The sequence below is a fragment of the Triturus cristatus genome, chromosome 9 (genome assembly GCF_964204655.1).
Source record: "Triturus cristatus chromosome 9, aTriCri1.1, whole genome shotgun sequence".
NCBI classification, from domain to species: domain Eukaryota; kingdom Metazoa; phylum Chordata; class Amphibia; order Caudata; family Salamandridae; genus Triturus; species Triturus cristatus.
Window position 1 is genome coordinate 52060822 of NC_140592.1, and position 17436 is coordinate 52078257.

At 44.6% G+C, this 17436-nt stretch overlaps 2 long non-coding RNA genes across 3 annotated transcripts in view; one reads left to right on the forward strand and one right to left on the reverse strand.

Annotated features, from left to right (window-relative positions):
- Positions 1-17436, forward strand: part of LOC146797378 (uncharacterized) — a 75402-nt gene that overhangs the window by 40536 nt on the left and 17430 nt on the right. The gene's annotated exons all lie outside the window — the stretch shown is intronic.
- The window catches only part of LOC146797379 (uncharacterized), a 124787-nt gene continuing 116520 nt past the window's right edge, over positions 9170-17436 (reverse strand). The window contains exon 3 of the long non-coding RNA XR_014968481.1: positions 9170-9336. This is a non-coding gene — a long non-coding RNA (uncharacterized LOC146797379). The remainder of the gene's footprint in view (positions 9337-17436) is intronic.

A 17436-nucleotide genomic window follows, 5' to 3' on the forward strand; every position in this document is an offset into this window, starting at 1 on the left:
CCTTGTGTAAGGCCACTGCCTGGTTTGGGCTCCATGGCTCAGAAGGTCAGAGGGAGAAGCCTTTTCTTTATTGCAAGAATGGTGAAGAATTGCTTGCCCTGGTACATTATCACCTTCAATGATCAGTCTCCGTCTGCGGGAACTAAAGGAATTCACTGCTCAGAAATAAAGCCTGCTTACTTGGAGAAGACCCTCTATGATTGACTAAAATCCCATCTTAGGATCACCTGACCTTTGGTTAACTCACAAAAACAAAATATACCTCATGGTTATCTATTTACCCAGCCCCTCAGGTCTCAGGGATCTTTCCCTTTCAGAATGACTACACCTGCTGCTTTGAGGAATAACTGCTCGCTTGTTACTGTGATCACTCCACCATTTGTGGCCACCACCTTCTTTTTGAGCCTTTCACCCAGCTCAGTCCAAGGAGCCTCAGCAGCATAACACCAGCCACAGGTACTCACAGGAACTAACACCAAGGTTTACACTGAGGTACTCAATTGTTCACTACTAGAGTCTACAGAGGCGGATCCATGTATCTAACACTAGGACCTGTCCGAAGGGGCCTCGGCTTTCCACGAGACAGCGTCAAAAGCATTCTTTCCACTAAAAGGGTTTCTGGCCCTACCTGAGCTCTTGCATGTGGCCTCCACCTGATAGTTCCCAGGGGGTCTGGCAAGGTCGTATGGGCTCCTGAATCCACTTGGTTCTTAGCTGCAGACTTAGATATCTCTAGCAAGTCACTGGAGTTGGCAGGAAGTATATCTTGCATAGACTCAAGTCCAGGTGATAGTAAAAGAAATCTGAGTGGTGGATGTGCACATGAAACATCGCAATGAGAGTTCCCATCCTGATTGTAGAGTCATCAGTTTTCATCATCTTCCTCCTCAGAACAAGGGTTGATGGAACAAGGTTCTCTGGGCTGTCTGTGGTTCATGATCTGTGGCCATAGAAGGAAACAATACATCAAGCGGACTCGCTGCAGATTAAAGCAGCTATTCTGTCTGTCAGGGTACCCACAAATTGAATGAGAGAAAGAAGTCTTCAGTTTTTACAGACACAATGCCAACAAGCAGGTCCTAACTCTTGCCATGCCCGCAGCATCCACGCCACCTGGGCACTTGAGAATTGCTGTACCTTGCGTGGTCCATTGATTCCATCCTTCTTCTCAACCATGCCACTTGACCACCTGGATAGAACAGACTTTCTTGGTCTTACAGAGAAAATGTTGACATCTCCTCCAGAGCGATTTCAAGGCAATGCCCTCTTTTTCATAAAGACAAAATAGTTTTCTCAGTTCTTTCAAAAGATCCTTTCGGATTTTCAAAGCGATCAGGAAACATGTCTTCCAACATTTTTAATGAGCCTTGTCTCCAATTCTGAGGGAACTCTCTATAATCTGGATATTTAGGGAGCCCTCAGGTTTAGCGTGAGTCAACCAAAGATCAAGCGATCCTAAGATGGAGTATGGACTTTCAGCAATCCAGAGGGTCGTCTCCAAGTAAGCAGGCTTCAAAGGTCTCCAAAGATTTTTGTAATCACCTAATTCCTTGCCTGTTACTTCTTCAGGGGTAAATCCCATCCCTCAAAATGCCTATCTGATTCTAGTGCCAAACAAAAGCAGTCCTTTTCAGCAGAGTGTTCTGCTTGATGCAACTCCCTACTAGAATAATTGGCACTAAAGTTCCATCGAGTTTTCAAGCAGTTATTTCGCACCATGGTAAATCCAATACTGAAGGATTTGGGACTGCCTACTGGAAAATGACTACCTCATTCCAAGATAATAAGGTAGAAACGAGGCATAATATGCAACGTTGCACTCCCAGTTACTGCACGTTTTAATTCCTCTTTCTCCAGGCAAATTTCACCACGAAAAAACTATGGGGCACATGCATCAACAATGCCATTTGCGATTCCTTATTAGCGAAAAATAAGGAATCGCTAATAAGGAATAGCAAAAGGCTATGCATGTAGGAATCGCTATTCAAATAGCGATTCCTTAACTTTCCTTAATTGCTACTAGCAAATTGCGAGTAGCAATTAAGGAATGCCGTCCCAATCATTCCTATGGGCCTCCAGGCCCATAGGAATGAATTGGAGATTGCATGAGCAAATAGCGAGTACCAGTAGGTTCTCGCAAATTGCTCATGCAATTTCAAGGGTGCAAGGGTGTCAAAATGACACCCTATTGCACCCCTGAAATTGATATGTGCACATATGTTGCACACACACATGCTCTAAGGGCATGTGTGTGCGCAACATGAAACTTTGAAAAATGCACAAAAGTGCATTTTTCAAACTTTTAGCAAATTACCATGCAGTTCATCTTCATGGTAATTTGCTCCCCCTATTAGCGAATTCGCTAATTTTTTAACTTTCATGCATTGCATTTAAGGAATCCCAAATTGAGATTCCTTAAATTAAGGAATCTCAATTTGGGATTCCTTAAATGCTATCGCTATTTAAGGAATCGCTATTTAAGGATTCCTTAAATAGCGATTTTTGCTTTTGGGTTGATGCATTGGGATTGGGTATTTTTTACTCAATACCGGGAGCTATTAGCGAATCGGTATTTTACCGACTGGATTTTGGCTTGATGCATGAGGCTGTATATGTGGTAAGCTACCAGGGAGTGTGTTAATCTGCACAACTCCCACAATCATGGACAAACCCCATTTGCATCTAACTCTAGATCACCAGGGCACTGCTAATAAAGCCCTAAGCGAGGACATTTTCTCCCACATTGATTGGACCCTAAACCCTTCTTCCATTGGAAGATCCCTTAAACAAGAGTAACAAGAGTGTAACAAAAAAATGTATGACTGATTTGGACTCATAAGACAGTCAGTATTCAAAAGTAACTCAAATAGGAGAACCTCATAGAAAACTGGGAACCCTGTGGAACATAGTGAACATTTACAAGTACATTGTACCTCGTTGGGAAAAAGTAGAGAGGCACTATTCGAGATACTCATGGGGTGGTGCAGTGTTTCAGCAAATATTAATTTCGGGTATAAGCGATACAGTTTATAAGGGATGCAATCCAAGTGTCAAAGAGGAATGAGCACTGCCGCCAAGTGGCAAAGCAGGTGAGGAGGATTCTGTACTTTAAAGTTCCCAGAAGAACTGCAGTCTGGGAAAATATAATCAGGAAAAAGTATAGCTGCGCTCATGATCTGCGTGTGTTGCCTCATTTTTGTTGAAGACCTTGCCTTCTCAGTCTCTGTCTCCAGGAAAGGGTCCTACACCCACCAGAAGGACATTGAGGCTCCATTTTCTTGACACCACTCAAGCTACTCCACAAGCTCAAGATCGGGCAGTCAATTCGGACACTGAGAATGTGTTGACCCAGAACACACCCACCTTGATAAGAATTGATTTAAACATTTCAGTGGTAAGGAGGAATGTGAGTAGGATTTAAGAGTGAGTACTAGCTACCCACTATAGTGCCATTTCTACTTTCACCCCATACCCTTCCTCCTGGTTGCCATAACTGAGAGGTTAAGCTAAGCATCGGCTGGGTTTGCCATCCCTTGGGAAGTGCTGCAGGCCTGGTCCAATTGTGCTCTGGAAAATGTAGTTTGTCTTATTCCAGTTGCGTGTCTCATACAATGCAGGCATCACAGCTGAAAAGCCTCACTCCAAGTGATGCTTACACTCTAGGTGTACTGCTGACCACCTCTGCAACAGAAGACTCAAGCACCTTTAAAGTTCGGGTGAGTACCTCTCTGTGCCTACCCAACATACACAGTGAGTGCAGGCCACGGATCATGACGAAAACTTCATCTTGTCCTCAGAGGTGCTTATTCTCTACACTTTACCAGTTGGAGTTATCCAGGCCAACAGAATCATTGAGTTTCATTAGAATTCAGATGATACCCTGATCTACATTGGGAAATAATGTTTCCTGCCTGAAGGAATGTCCTGCCGCAATCGTCTCCTTGATGTTGATCACCTACATGAAGCTTGATCCCCTAAACAGAGAGTTTTTGCACTCCCCATTGAGAACCAAGAAAAACACATGCAAGACTGGCTCTCAGCAGTCACCTTCAATGGCTTCACCGGATGGCCCATCAACAGTGACGAATCCCAGGGAATCCTCAGGGACACAAGCGTCAATGTCAGAACTCACATTCATAAATAGATGATAACTGCAGTGCAATCTTGGGTCCTTTCTCAACCGAACAGAAGCAATGCCAAGCTCTCTGGTGTCTCAAAATCCCATGTGCCACACTGAGTGACCTTCATAACATGATCCACTTAAACAAGGGATTAAAAAGGTTTCAGAGACTGTACGCCAACCCTCAGTTAACCCCCCAAGCTGCCTGTACCTGACTGCATTGCCTTAAAAGTCTGCTACATCATCTTCAAGGCAGTAAACTCACCCTTCCCCATATCTGCTACATCATCTTTAAACCCATCCTTTCCCATAACTGCTACATCATCTTCAAGGCAGTAAACCCACCCTTCCCCATATCTGCAACATCATCTTTAAACCCATCCTTTCCCATAACTGCTACATCATCTTCAAGGCAGTAAACTCACCCTTTCCCATATCTGCTACATCATCTTTAAACTCACCCTTCCCCATATCTGCTACATCATCTTCAAGGCAGTAAACTCACCCTTTCCCATATCTGCTACATCATCTTTAAACCCATCCTTTCCCATAACTGCTACATAATCTTCAAGGCAGTAAACCCACCCTTCCCCATATCTGCTACATCATCTTTAAACTCATCCTTTCCCATAACTGCTACATAATCTTCAAGGCAGTAAACCCACCCTTCCCCATATCTGCTACATCATCTTTAAGGCAGTAAACTTACCCATCCCCATATCTGCTACATCATCTTCAAGGCAGTAAACTCACCCTTCCCCATATCTGCTACATCATCTTCAAGGCAGTAAACTCACCCTTCCCCATATCTGCTACATCATCTTTAAACTCACCCATTCCCATATCTGGCCCACACAATCAAGATCTCCACTGGGCTACACAGCACCTGCAGTCTGAACCTCTCAAGGATTGAGGGCAGACAGTGCATTAAGGAGAAGACAAGGTGATAGGCCTTCCCTGCTAGTCCCCCAGGATGCAGAACATCATTTCCACACTGACCCAGAAAATTGTCTCCCTGTTTTACTTCACATATAGGTGAAGGTGGAAATCTCCATGCAGAACCTCATTCAGGTGCAACCCCCACCTACTACTCCCTTTCTCCTTTATGTCATACATGTAGCTCACCTCTCTTCTTACCCTGGTCGGCGACCCTGTGTATCCTTGCTTTCTGTACAGAGCGCTAACGCTTTGTAGCTATGTTTACACTTTAGCACCCATGCGTAAACACACATGTACGTGTCATGTTGTCCACTGGTATCTACTGTTAGACACCCAATTTCCTCAATAAAGTACTAGCCCCAGGTCATACCAGCACCCTGAAGCAAGGCATCTACCCACTCTTCCATTGATAGCTAAAGCTGTCCTGGTGGTTGACTCATCATGAGAGGGCACAGGCATCACCGAGAACCAGAGCAGGCTTGAGTATGAGCTAATCCATCCCCATGAGGACAAAAGCCTGTGGTAGGAGTATATTTGCTCTATTCTTTTTGCCTGTGCCGAGATGTGTTGTAGATGTCGGACGCTAACTTCAGGATGACCCCGACATCCTCATCATGTGTGATTGGTTGGGGAAACCTTGATTGTCAACCTACAAATGTGCAAAGGCGCCAAGAAATGGCATCTTCATAAGTGATGTCTTGAGTATCAATGTCACTTTTTAATGTATATTCTGTTAATCCACGGGGGGGCTTTTTTGTTCAGCTATTTCAGAGAAAGCTTAGACATCTACTACTCGGCGTTGACGGCTCTTTTTCATTTGGTGTCCATGCTCGTCACATTGCATTGTTCAAGTTATGAAGGATATACGAAAAGTAGCCCAGGTGATCCAGGTGTTAGTAAGTCCTACGTGTATTCCTGGGAGTATACAAGGCTTGGGTGGCAAATAAAGGAACAGTTGGAGGAGAAGCTCTTTGGCTCTGTCTAGCTGGTTTTCCCCCCTCTTCTAGTGCAACAGAGGTTTGAAAATGAAATATTCTTCATTGTTCTTCAGTCTCTCATCTTAAGAGACCATGGTGATACACGATACAACCCCATACTACCCCAAACTGCAAGTTAAAGGATAATTGTGTCAATGAACATAATTTGGCAGAATGTCATTGACAAATGATTCACAACCGGACAACAATACAAGTTCACAAAACAATTCCTTGAACAGTGGTGATAACATACTCTAAATGGGGAATGTCACAGGTCACAAAGGAGTGGGACACTAGGTAACGGTTAAAATGAAAGTGTCTATTAGAATAAGGAGCCAGATCAGGTACAAGGGAATAATGTTCTTATGGTTGCTCTGCCTTGTTCCTGTTTTTGTGATTTCTACCAGGCAGACTCACATGGAGATTGGGAGCCTTCAACCCTTGGTTCAATTTCCGGGTGTCTGTTTGTTTTGGTTTCCGGGTGTTTGTATGTTTTAGTTTAGTACTATCACCTTTATTGGGAAAATTGCCTTTACAACGCAGGCTAAGTCACGTTTACTGTTTCCCCACAAGCGCAACCACACTTGCCGTAAGCACGCATATGCCTTACCCACGCACATGCATGGTTAAGGCATGTGCGCGATCTAAATGCTGGGATGGGTGGGCCCAGGAACAGGAAGGATCTGTGAGGTAAGTGGATCTGGGGCCGGGTTTTCGGGGGGTGGGGAATAGTTTTTAGGGTTGGGGGCCGGGTTGTTTTCAGGGTTCGAGGAAGTTTTTAGGGCTCAAGGGGGGCAGGGTAGTTTTTAGAACTGGGAGGTCGGGTACTTTTTAGGGCTTGGGGGGATTGGGATCGTTTTTAGGGCTTAGATAGGGTTGGGTTAGTATTAAGGTCTCGGGGGCAGGGCTATTTCTAGGGCTCAGGGGGGTTGGGATTGGTTTTAGGGCTCAGGGGGAGGGTTCGGTGTGAACTTTACCACACATATCCCTTTACCAGTCATACCTTTGCCACAAAATTGTGTAGTAAAGAAATGCGTTGTTCAGATGCATTCATGGCTAGGGCAACGTTTTTGATGTACATGTGGTTTATCCATACGTGCCTATATCATACAACTCCTTTATTGTACATTGTTTATCAGTTCCCTGAACAGTATATCTCTCGTTTGGGATGTTGAGAGGGCAGGGCAAGTGCTTACCCCGTTTTTCCATTCTCTAAAGCTGAGGGTTCCTCATTTAGCATTTCTCAGTCTCCTGGTGTCTTATCAAAGCAACGTATAGCTTCCCCAGCCAGGCCCACACACCAGGTCCCTTCCCAAAACTACTATTCCCGAGGACTCTGGGTCCCAGCTAGGTATAAATTCTATCTTGATCTTTTTCTCTATAATTCTGGAGCCCCTTAGGACTAATTGTCTCCCTATAACCTGTGTAGTTTTCTAACCAGTCATTTATTTCATTGGCTTCCTAAAAGTACAGAGGCTGTGTGCTTTCTACTTGATGTTTTTTAAATAAAGACTGGATAGAAGTTCTACACCGCAGAGTTTGTTTTTGTTGGGAGCTCATCCACGGTAGGGGTGGGTTGTAAACTCTGCTTTGCTGGCAGAGTTTTGCCCACTCCGCGCTCTGCCTGGAACGCAGAGTTCCAAAATAACTCCATGAATTTCTGTGTGGCGGAGTTTTTCCCGCACACAGCTCACCAAAGTTAAGTTGACAAATGCAAACAAGAGATATTGAGCGCTAGGACAAGTCCCGGCTAAAATTGTTTCAATACGGTTGGTCGCGGCAGATCACTACCGTACGCGTTGAGAATGCTGCCACTCAAGTAGAAAATCTACTCAAACGGCAGAAAGAAGAAGCATCCTGTGGTGCAAGATGCCAATTGTGCTGATTTTACAGTGCGGAACAAGCTACCGGCACAAAAAATCAGTGTAAGGAGCGTTACATACCGAAATTCGGCCACTTGCGAAACTCTGGCGAATCTCGCTGAGTTTTTACATAACTCCACTGAATTCTGTTCCTCCCACCCCTAAAGTTGATAGCACTAAAGACTCTTCCAGTAGCGAGTTAGGTCACAGAAAAAAAGATATGGTAGCTGGTAGAATCTTTTTTTGGTTGTCTTTTTAGGATTTCCAGAGGATTGATTTGCCCTGTGGATTGCAACATTTGGTGGGTTTTTAGAGCATATTGTTGGACATGCATAAAACAGATTTTCTAAGAGCAGAGTTTTACTTTAGTATATGCTAAAGGTTCTGATGAAAATGTGGGAGGAGCAGAAGAGGGCTATTGAGGCCACAAAGTTGTTGTGTGATTGGTGAAGTTGACGTGATGTCTGGAAGGTCTGGAGGCGTGACGTAAAAAACTTTGAGGGAGAGATCCTAACAAAGACTGAGAAAGTATCAGAGAAGAGAATATGGTTGGAATTGTCAATGTTATACCCCTCTGATGTTTTGTTTCAATACATGTTGCAACTCTCCTACTTGTATTGTATGCCTGTATTACTGGATAAGTGACTATCCTTCCTGAATGAAAAATAAGACTGGAGTTGACGATGGACAGAACCAGGATTACGTGATAAGGATATGGTCCAGATTATGACAATTGATGATATTGGCTATTTCTCTACAGTGCTTATGAGCATAAACTGTACAGAAAAGGATGGATTAAGAATCTTGACAGTGAAATGAGAAGGTGTTTCCATTTCATGCCTTTCAGGGCATTATTTTATAGTCCTAGTAGGAGAGACCAAAGCTGTTTTAAGAACACTGCTAATCAATAGAACAGCCCATAATTTCAAACTGCATCCGATGCAAGAGATGGGGCCACCCAGGACTTGAGAGCTACAACTTTATCAAGCAAGGCTATGTATGCCAAACCAGAGACAAACATTTTAAACATGTTTTTAGCCTCTGAAGTTATGAAAACACCATGGGAAATTACCATGTTGCCAACTTCCTCTGTCAAACAAATAATGCTTCAGTCTGAGGTCCCCAAGTAAGTGTGGAGGCCACACACTGAGAGGCTATTTCACATCTTGACCTGATAATGAACCTATGCTCTATAGACAGGATATTGGCGTCTTCCTGTTTTGAGATGATAAACGCGTCTGAGATTTCATACTTACATTTTTATCTTCCTCATCATCGGCAATGTTGTGACATCAGCAGATCACTGCAGTGTTTGCACAGCCATCAGTTGGATACCATCATCAAACAGAGAGGGTTTAAGGCATTGGCAAGGTGGGCTCTGGCCCAGTGCCCAAGACTTTCTGGATACATCCAGTTCTGTTCTCCACACAGTCTTGCCCTGAATGATTTGTAAACAGAGTTCATTTTAAATACCATTTTTCTACAATTTATTTTTAATATGACTAATGTGTGAGAGTCAGTTACAGACATTTTGCAGAGGATTTTTTTGTTTATGTTTTTCAACACCATGCAACATCTATAAAAAGGGGTTTTGTGAGATCAAAACAGGACCACACATATGAGAAATCGCTGTGGGTCTCTTATTCACAATAATATTTGTGAGCTGCTGCTATATTACAGTATTGTAAACACACTTTGCTAACCCTTACATGAAAACACATTTAGAAATAGGACCAATCGGCCTGTGCAGTGTCAGTGACCTGGCCGAAGAGGGCATGAAAAAGCTGAAATTGGATCATAAATTATAAGCTGTTCCCAACAGGGGCCACCAAAATATGTTTCTCACAGGGCTATAATCATCCTTAGGATGTCCCTGTCATCAAATACATTGCAATGCATTTACTAGTGCCACATTTCCTGGTATCTCACTGGATCAGGACACAGAACCTTTTGATCATGATCCTTTGTTACGTCTTTCATGTCAAGATGTTACCGAACTCATTGGTGAAATGGTCCTCAACCAATGTGAACTAAAAGAGAATCATCTTGTTCACTGATCTCTATGGCATAGCAGAAGAAACTACAATGCAACAAGTACAAGCCCACAGCGTCAAACTTCAAATCTGGCATACATGGTGCAAAAATCACCCAAAAAAATCGAATACGTTGTTTGAGACACCTGTAAATAATATACCTTATAAAATCCCGTTTGGATTACGACATGCATGGAATTTGTCGAATTCGTTGAAGACTGGTGGATGTCTAGACCAGGGTTCTCCAAAGTCGTTCCTGGAGTGCCGATCCATGCCAGATTTTTAGCACATCCCCATTTAGATAAATGTAGTTATCTTAAAAGTCTGGCAGGGCCCTGATCTAGACTGTATTAGAGGTCAGGGAAATCAAGGACAGCTTTCATTGCTCTGGGTGTTGTAGTGTTTCCCTGCCACCCCACAAACGTGTTCCTATTTCAGTGCAGGGGATACTTAGCTCAGGATCCCAGGTACCTGTGAGTTTTGAATTCAGTGATGGAGCCAGGGTCCGAAGAGAAAGTCTTTCTTGTAAACCGTGCACGGTTGAGGATCCATCTCACTGTTAAAAGCCGGACAAAGCCTACCTCACAGGAGGAAAATGACCTCATGTTTGTATAGTATTTTAGGCCAGGAGCTAGCTGTCATATCTAGCATTTACCCCCGGGAATGAAAACATTTGCAGTATCCTTTCAAAATATTACTATTCTAGTGCAACAGAGTTATTGTTATATATTACTCTGGAGTACTGCACATAGTATATGAAAGTGTCACATTTTCATGTTTGCGTTCACATTCCCTATGGCATAAACTATTCTCTATACTCTGAAGACTATAACAGCCCCTTGTCCTGTTTTAAAACGTTCCAATATACAGAGGGTCTCAAGGGGACCAACTTGACTCTGGAACAAAGGAAACTCACAAATTGTTTTAAAAGTGTGTGCTTCTGAATTTGGGGAAAATCACCCCAGAAAAGGCTCCAGGCAATTTACACTGTCCCCAGTCTCTTTGACTCCAGAGGGAGGTTCTGACTGGACAGTTCCAGACACCTCTAGGCTAAGTAGAGTGACTCGATGATGGGGCATTATCCAACAGAGGGCTGAACCTCCTCGGAAGGGGAAGGAGGAGGTCACCAAAGGTCAAAACTGTGTCCTGTGCACACATGACACTGAGAAGGTTATCCCATACAGTTGACTTTTCAAGGTCATGGCTACAAAGAGCAGGTTTGGCAAGGTCGTTCCTCCTGATATTGCAAAATCTACCATATTGCCAGCGTAGATTTTGACATCCTTTAACAATTTGCCATAAAACCTGCTCATCAGAGATACAGCTTTTGAAACATTGAAAATAATCTGTTAGAGCACCTGCTCACCAAGGCTGTTCAGCAAGATTCTTTTGAGGAATCAGTGCCCATGAAAAACATCCTAGCAAGCATGTCCAGTGACTAGTGCTATCCGTCGCCTTCACTGGCTACCTGTAGCCAGGCGAAGTGAGTTTATGGCACTGTGCATTGCCTTTAAAATTCTGAAACTGGCATCCCCCCAAATTCTGTCTGATCTCCTTCTACCTTATACTCCCACACAATCACTTCGATCTATGGGACAATGTTTGGTAGTGATCCCCCGGGTGAGAAAAGTCTGTGCAGGTGGGCGCTCTTTTCGGAACAGAGCTGCCATTTTGTGGAACTCTCTGCTGGCCCACATTCGAGAGCTTACTAATTATCTCCATTTTAGGAAAGCAATCAAGACATTCCTGTTCCCTTCCATGTAGGCATTCAGCGTTCTGTGCGTACTGCTCTTCTGTTGCTTAGCGCCGGGACGCCTCTTAGCTGAGTGCAGCTGTTGCGCTTTATAAAACTTTTTAACATAACATAACATGTTGATTTGGGGCTGGGGGTGTGGTCCATGCAAAGAGTAACAACATTATAGATGGATGGGTAACAGTGAATAACAAGGGCGTTTTTCACAGAGGGGTTCTGAGTGACATGAAATAGACAAGAGCGAAGCATGTGTTGACTAACGTAATTCAGAGCCCCGAGGTGAAAAACATCCCTATTATTCACTCTTTACCCATCTATAATTTTATGTTCTGAAAAACCCCAAAAATCATTTACCCCTGCTTTCAGCTGCTACACAGGGACAGAGAAGTAAGGGTGGAGTCACGCATCACATGGCCGCCCCTCCCTGTCACAAATGTAAAAAAAAATACCTATCCACCTGCCAGCCACACCCACCATTGTCTGTGGCTTCCCTCCCTTCCAGAAGTTGTCTTTCCTGGTCTTGTAGGCTCTTAGCACCCTGTGCCCTCTGACCCCTTCCTCTCCCAAAGCTGTTCTAGAGCCAGAACTGCACAGACAGGCTCTAAGATGCCCTGTCAGAGTTGCCTGGAATTCCTTTATTAGGCAGCATTAGTGGGTCATAGTTTTTGTTTCCCTCTGGTTGCTACGTCACTATAGTGACTCACTAGACTTAGAATCTGAAGATATTAACAACAAATGTTGTTTCTACCTCAAAATGATCATGTTACTAACAATGCAGTAACATTTGTTGTGGCGCAGTAAATGGACCTTCTCAAAAATGTGACTGGTCCCCTTTCTGTTACTTAGTACTATATTTGGGTGTTCAAATGGTACTAATAAAGTGAACCCTAGGCCCAGATTGTGTTTACAAGTGTTAAAATGACAAAATCATGAAGTAATGCTATTACAAAATGTGCCGAATTATGCTGCTTAATTTGTCTTTTCTTTCTGCGTCATTTAGCCAACCTTGCCCCAGAATTTGGTCTTCTTCTGCCACATGGTTCCAGCGGCCCTGTGTATGGTTTCCACTGGAAACCTCTATTGTGAATACCAGATTATGCATCGGCTAATGGAATATGTGGCAAATGCGGCAAGTACATAATTATGCAGAAAACACAGCGGCTGCAAAATTGCATTAGTCCAGTGGCTCTGACCATACAGAACATATAGAGTTATAGATTAATAAGGGTAAACTACAGGTATGTTTTTCATTGATGGGTTCTGAGTGCCATAAAACAGACAACGAGAACAAATTACCAGTTGTCTGTGATATAATTCAGAACCCTGAGGTGAAAAACAACCCTTAATTCACTTTTTACCCAGCTATAATTTTATGTTATGTATAGCCCCCAAAAACATATGTCCCTGCTTCCAACTGCTATGCAGAGGCAGATTAGAAATGGGAGAGCCAAATGCAGCCTACCATCTCCTCCCTGTCTCATATTTGGAAAAAAAATGCATTACCTCACTCTACCCACACCCACTGTTCTCTGTACATTCCCTCCCTTCCAGAAGCTGTGCTTCCTGTGTTCCAGCCTTGCACTGGCAGGCTCTTAGAAAACTATGCCAGAGTCCCCGGGAATTCCGTTTTGACATAGCAACAGGGTTTAACAGGTTCTGATAACCAAAGTTGCCACATCATATCAAGGAATTACTGGATTTCGAATTGAGTCATTCACGCTAATGGCTCTCTGTGCGAGCCACGCATAACATATAGGATTATAGATGGGTAACAGTGAATTATGGGGATTTTTTTTACCAAGGTTCTCTGAGGGGCATCAAATAGACAAGAAGAGCGAAACGCGAGTCAGCTATTATGTCACTCAGACCACCGAGGTGGAAAACATCCCTGTAGTCACCTTTTACTCTTATATAATTGATATGTTATGTATGGTCCCCAGCATCATCTTCTCCTGCTTTGAACTGCTACATGAGAGCAAAGAAGTATGGGGAGACATGTATAAAATTGCCCTCTCCTTCCAGACCCAGATGTTAAAAAACACATACCTTACCTGCCATTCTTAACCACCCCCCACCACCTTCCCTGCCTTCCTCCCCCTTTGGTATCTGTGCTTTCTGCTTTCAGTCAAAGCAGACAAGCTGTGCTGCACTCACTGGCTCTCAGAGAGTACTAACAGTCTGGCCGGGAAGGCCTCTGTGACATCACAACAGTGGGCAACGAGATTTGTTATCAACTGCTACTACGACACAGCAGTGAGTTAACTGATTTAGAATCTGATGTAACGTAACAGGCGCAATTATAGATGAGTAACAGTGAACATCGGTAATGTTTGTCACTGAGGACTTCTGAGCGACATCAAATAGACAAGGAGAATGAAGCTTGAGTTTTCTGTCAGGGCACGGAGACCAATATTACGCATATCCTCTTTACTACAAACGCACAGCGGCAACTACAACAAACACAATGGGGCATATGTATGAAGCCCATTTCCCGTTCGCAAACGGGCCGTTTCTCAGAATCGGCCCGTTTGCGAACGGGAAAAAGCCTTTTGGGATGTATCATCCCAAAAGGCCCTTGCCAAATAGGGAATCGCAAAATTTGCGATTCCCTATTTTGCGAATGCATTTAAGGAATCGCAAATTGTGATTCCTTAAATGCGATGTAGAAAGCACCCAAGTTGTGCGATTTCTTGAGGAGAAATCGCGCAACTTGGGTGCTTTCTACATCGCATAACTTCAAGTTGGTGGTAATTTGCAATTTCTTTGAAAAATGCACTTTTTGGCATTTTTCAAAGTGCCATGTGGCGCACATACATACCCCTAGGGCATGTAAGTGTGCCACATGTGCACACATGCTCATTTCAGGGGTGCAACAGGGTGTCCTTATGGCACCCTTGAAATGGCATTCACAATTTGTGAGTATCTAATGGATACTCGCAAATTGAGAATATCTTCCCATTCATTCCTATGGGCCTCTAGGCCCATAGGAATGAATAGGAAGCCATTCCTTAATTGCGACTCGCAATTTGCGAGTCGCAGTTAAGGAATGCCAAGGAATCGCAAAATATTTGCGAATTTTTAATTACATCTCATTTTGTGATTCTCAAATAGTGATTCTCTAACACTCGCTATTTGAGAATCGCAAAAACAGTATGTGATACATATGTCTAGAGGCCATCTTCCTTCTTTGTTACTGCTCACAGTTTCGATAAGTTCCTGTGTTTTGATCTCTTCAATAATTAGAGTAATATGTGTGAGAAGAATGAGTTTTATTTGAACGAAATAGTTGGGGAGCGTATGGTCAGTGTGCCGTGGTTCAACTGCAGCATTCGTTAAGTACCTTAGTGAGGAATTTTTATAATTTTAGTGATTGAGGTTGATAAACAAGCAGAGTCCATATACCCAATTATTTGAGTTCGTAATGTTTATTAAAAGGTTTGAGTGGGCCAGGTTGAGTTAAATACGCAGTAACGACGGCGGCGGTTGATCTCCGTGCGTTTAAAAATGTTTGAGTTCAGGTGCACAGCACGACCTGTTGGTCTAAGTGGATGTGAGCCAGGACGCGTGAGCTTTTCACGTCGCACGACTGGGAAAGTGGAGAGTGCCCATGCTTTGCCTCTGGCATCCCCCATAGACGTGTATGTAACAATGAGGTCTCGGTATCATATGTGCATATGGATCCGCGCGTTTTAAGTACATATTAGCTTTGCATGCCCGCATAGACGCACATGTAACAGCGCGGTCTTGGTGTTATGTGTGCGTATGGGTCAGCGCATTTTAAGTACGTTTAAGCTTGTTTTCCTTGAGTGTCGGGTGCCCTCTTAGTTCCTCGAGTTGTGCCGGGCAGCTATTTTGGTGTCAGTCAGCCGCTGTAGAAGTGTTGGAGGACATGGGTGGCCATTTTGAATCGGTGTCAATAGATTACTAAGAAAGGCAGGTATGGCGACCATATTTTGGGTTCCAAAACAATATTTTTTCTAGTCAGTTTTTGATGAGTGTGAGGCGAACAGAGAAACGCTGGTAGTGTTTTGCAAGGATTTTTTTTTTTTTGAAAAACCTTTATTTTAGATCAGTGACACAGCTATTCAGCCGACAACCCGGAGGTACGGCAGCTTTAGAGATTCAACACATGCTTGCGTCCACATATCACTGACAGGAGAGCCAAAGGTTCTATTTTGCATAAACATAAATACAACCCTAAACACAAGCAAGGCGAAAGGTAATGTAAACACCAAGAGAGGTTCCCATCAGGGGGGACGAGCCCCATCACGTCCAACAGGCACAGATCTATAGTAAGGGAAAGGAGGGAAAGGCAGAGACTCTAGAAACAATCACATATCAGCGGGAAAGTCAAGGCCGGAAAAAGACTAAGGGGAAAGTTGCTCCTCAGGCGGGTCCGGGTCGGGGGGCAGGCATATGTCCCCTCTGTACTGGTTCCATGGCCCCCACACAGCATGCCATTTCCGAGGGCGCCCCCGAGCACAATACACTGTCTTCTCCCTAAACATGCTCCTGTCCATGTTTTCCATCCACGCTGTCAATGTGGGCGGCCTATTGGAGCCCCACAGCCGAGGGATATCGCGCTTGGCTACCACGTTCCCCAGGGTCACCCACTGAGTCTGTGCCGCGTTGTGGTCAGTAGGACTCCAGACATTCAGGAGGCAACATCGCGCCTCAGGCTGCATAACAATTCCTGTCACCTCCCCCATCACCTCGTGGACTTGCCTCCAGAACTCCATAATCGCACCGCATTCCCAAATAATATGGAGGAAGGTGCCCACCATACCACAGCCTCTCTTACATAGGCCCTCCTCAGAGAAACCCATGTGGACCAACCTGGGCCCCGTCACGTAGACCCTATGGAGTATTTTAAGCTGCACCAGCCGCAGGCGCGCGGGGATAGCGACCTCTTTGGGAGAAGAAACTGCGTACTGCCAATCCTCATCATCTAGTTCAAGGCCGTCCCTTATCCATTGGGCGCGCAACCCTAGGAGAAGATCCGCCCGAACATTAATAAGCTTCTTGTAAATGAGCGAAATCGTGCTCTCTGGCATGTGACCATCCAGGATCCGATCCTCCAACGGAGAGGACTCGGGCACCTTCTCCCCCTCCACAAGGACTGACCGCAAGGCGTGGCGCACTTGTGCATAACGGAAGAACTCCGTGCTCCCCAGCTCGTATTCCTTCTGCAGCTCCTCGAACGACTTTATCTTACCCTTAACCAAAAGGTCTCCAACCCTGGATATGCCGATCAAATCCCATTTCTCGAACCCTTTTGTGCGCCAAAGCTTCCCCAGAATCTCGGAGTCAAACAGAGGGGTGGCAAGGGTAAGCTTACCCCTCCAGCCCAGCGAGTCCGTCGCCACCTTCCACACATGGACGGCTACTCTGGTGGGCCCCGTGAGGGTGAGGTCCGACGATTTCGAATACAACGCTCTGTGGTAATTACCCCCACGGAGCAACCAGCGGTCCATGGCGAAGCCAGGGCTAAGCGCCGGACCATAGACACCATGGTTAATCGCGCTCAACTGGGTGGCCCAGTAATAACGTCGAATGTCTGGAAGCGCGATACCACCGTCATACCACGGAAGCGTCAACTTAGCGACTGCGATACGCGGACGCCCGTCCCATAAGAGCGCGCGCTGGTGGCTTTCGATCTCACGGAAATAGCTGGCCGGGACCAGGTCAAGAGTATTCTGCAGGGCATAGAGGAAACGGGGAAGGGACATCATTTTAAACAGTGCAGCGCGGC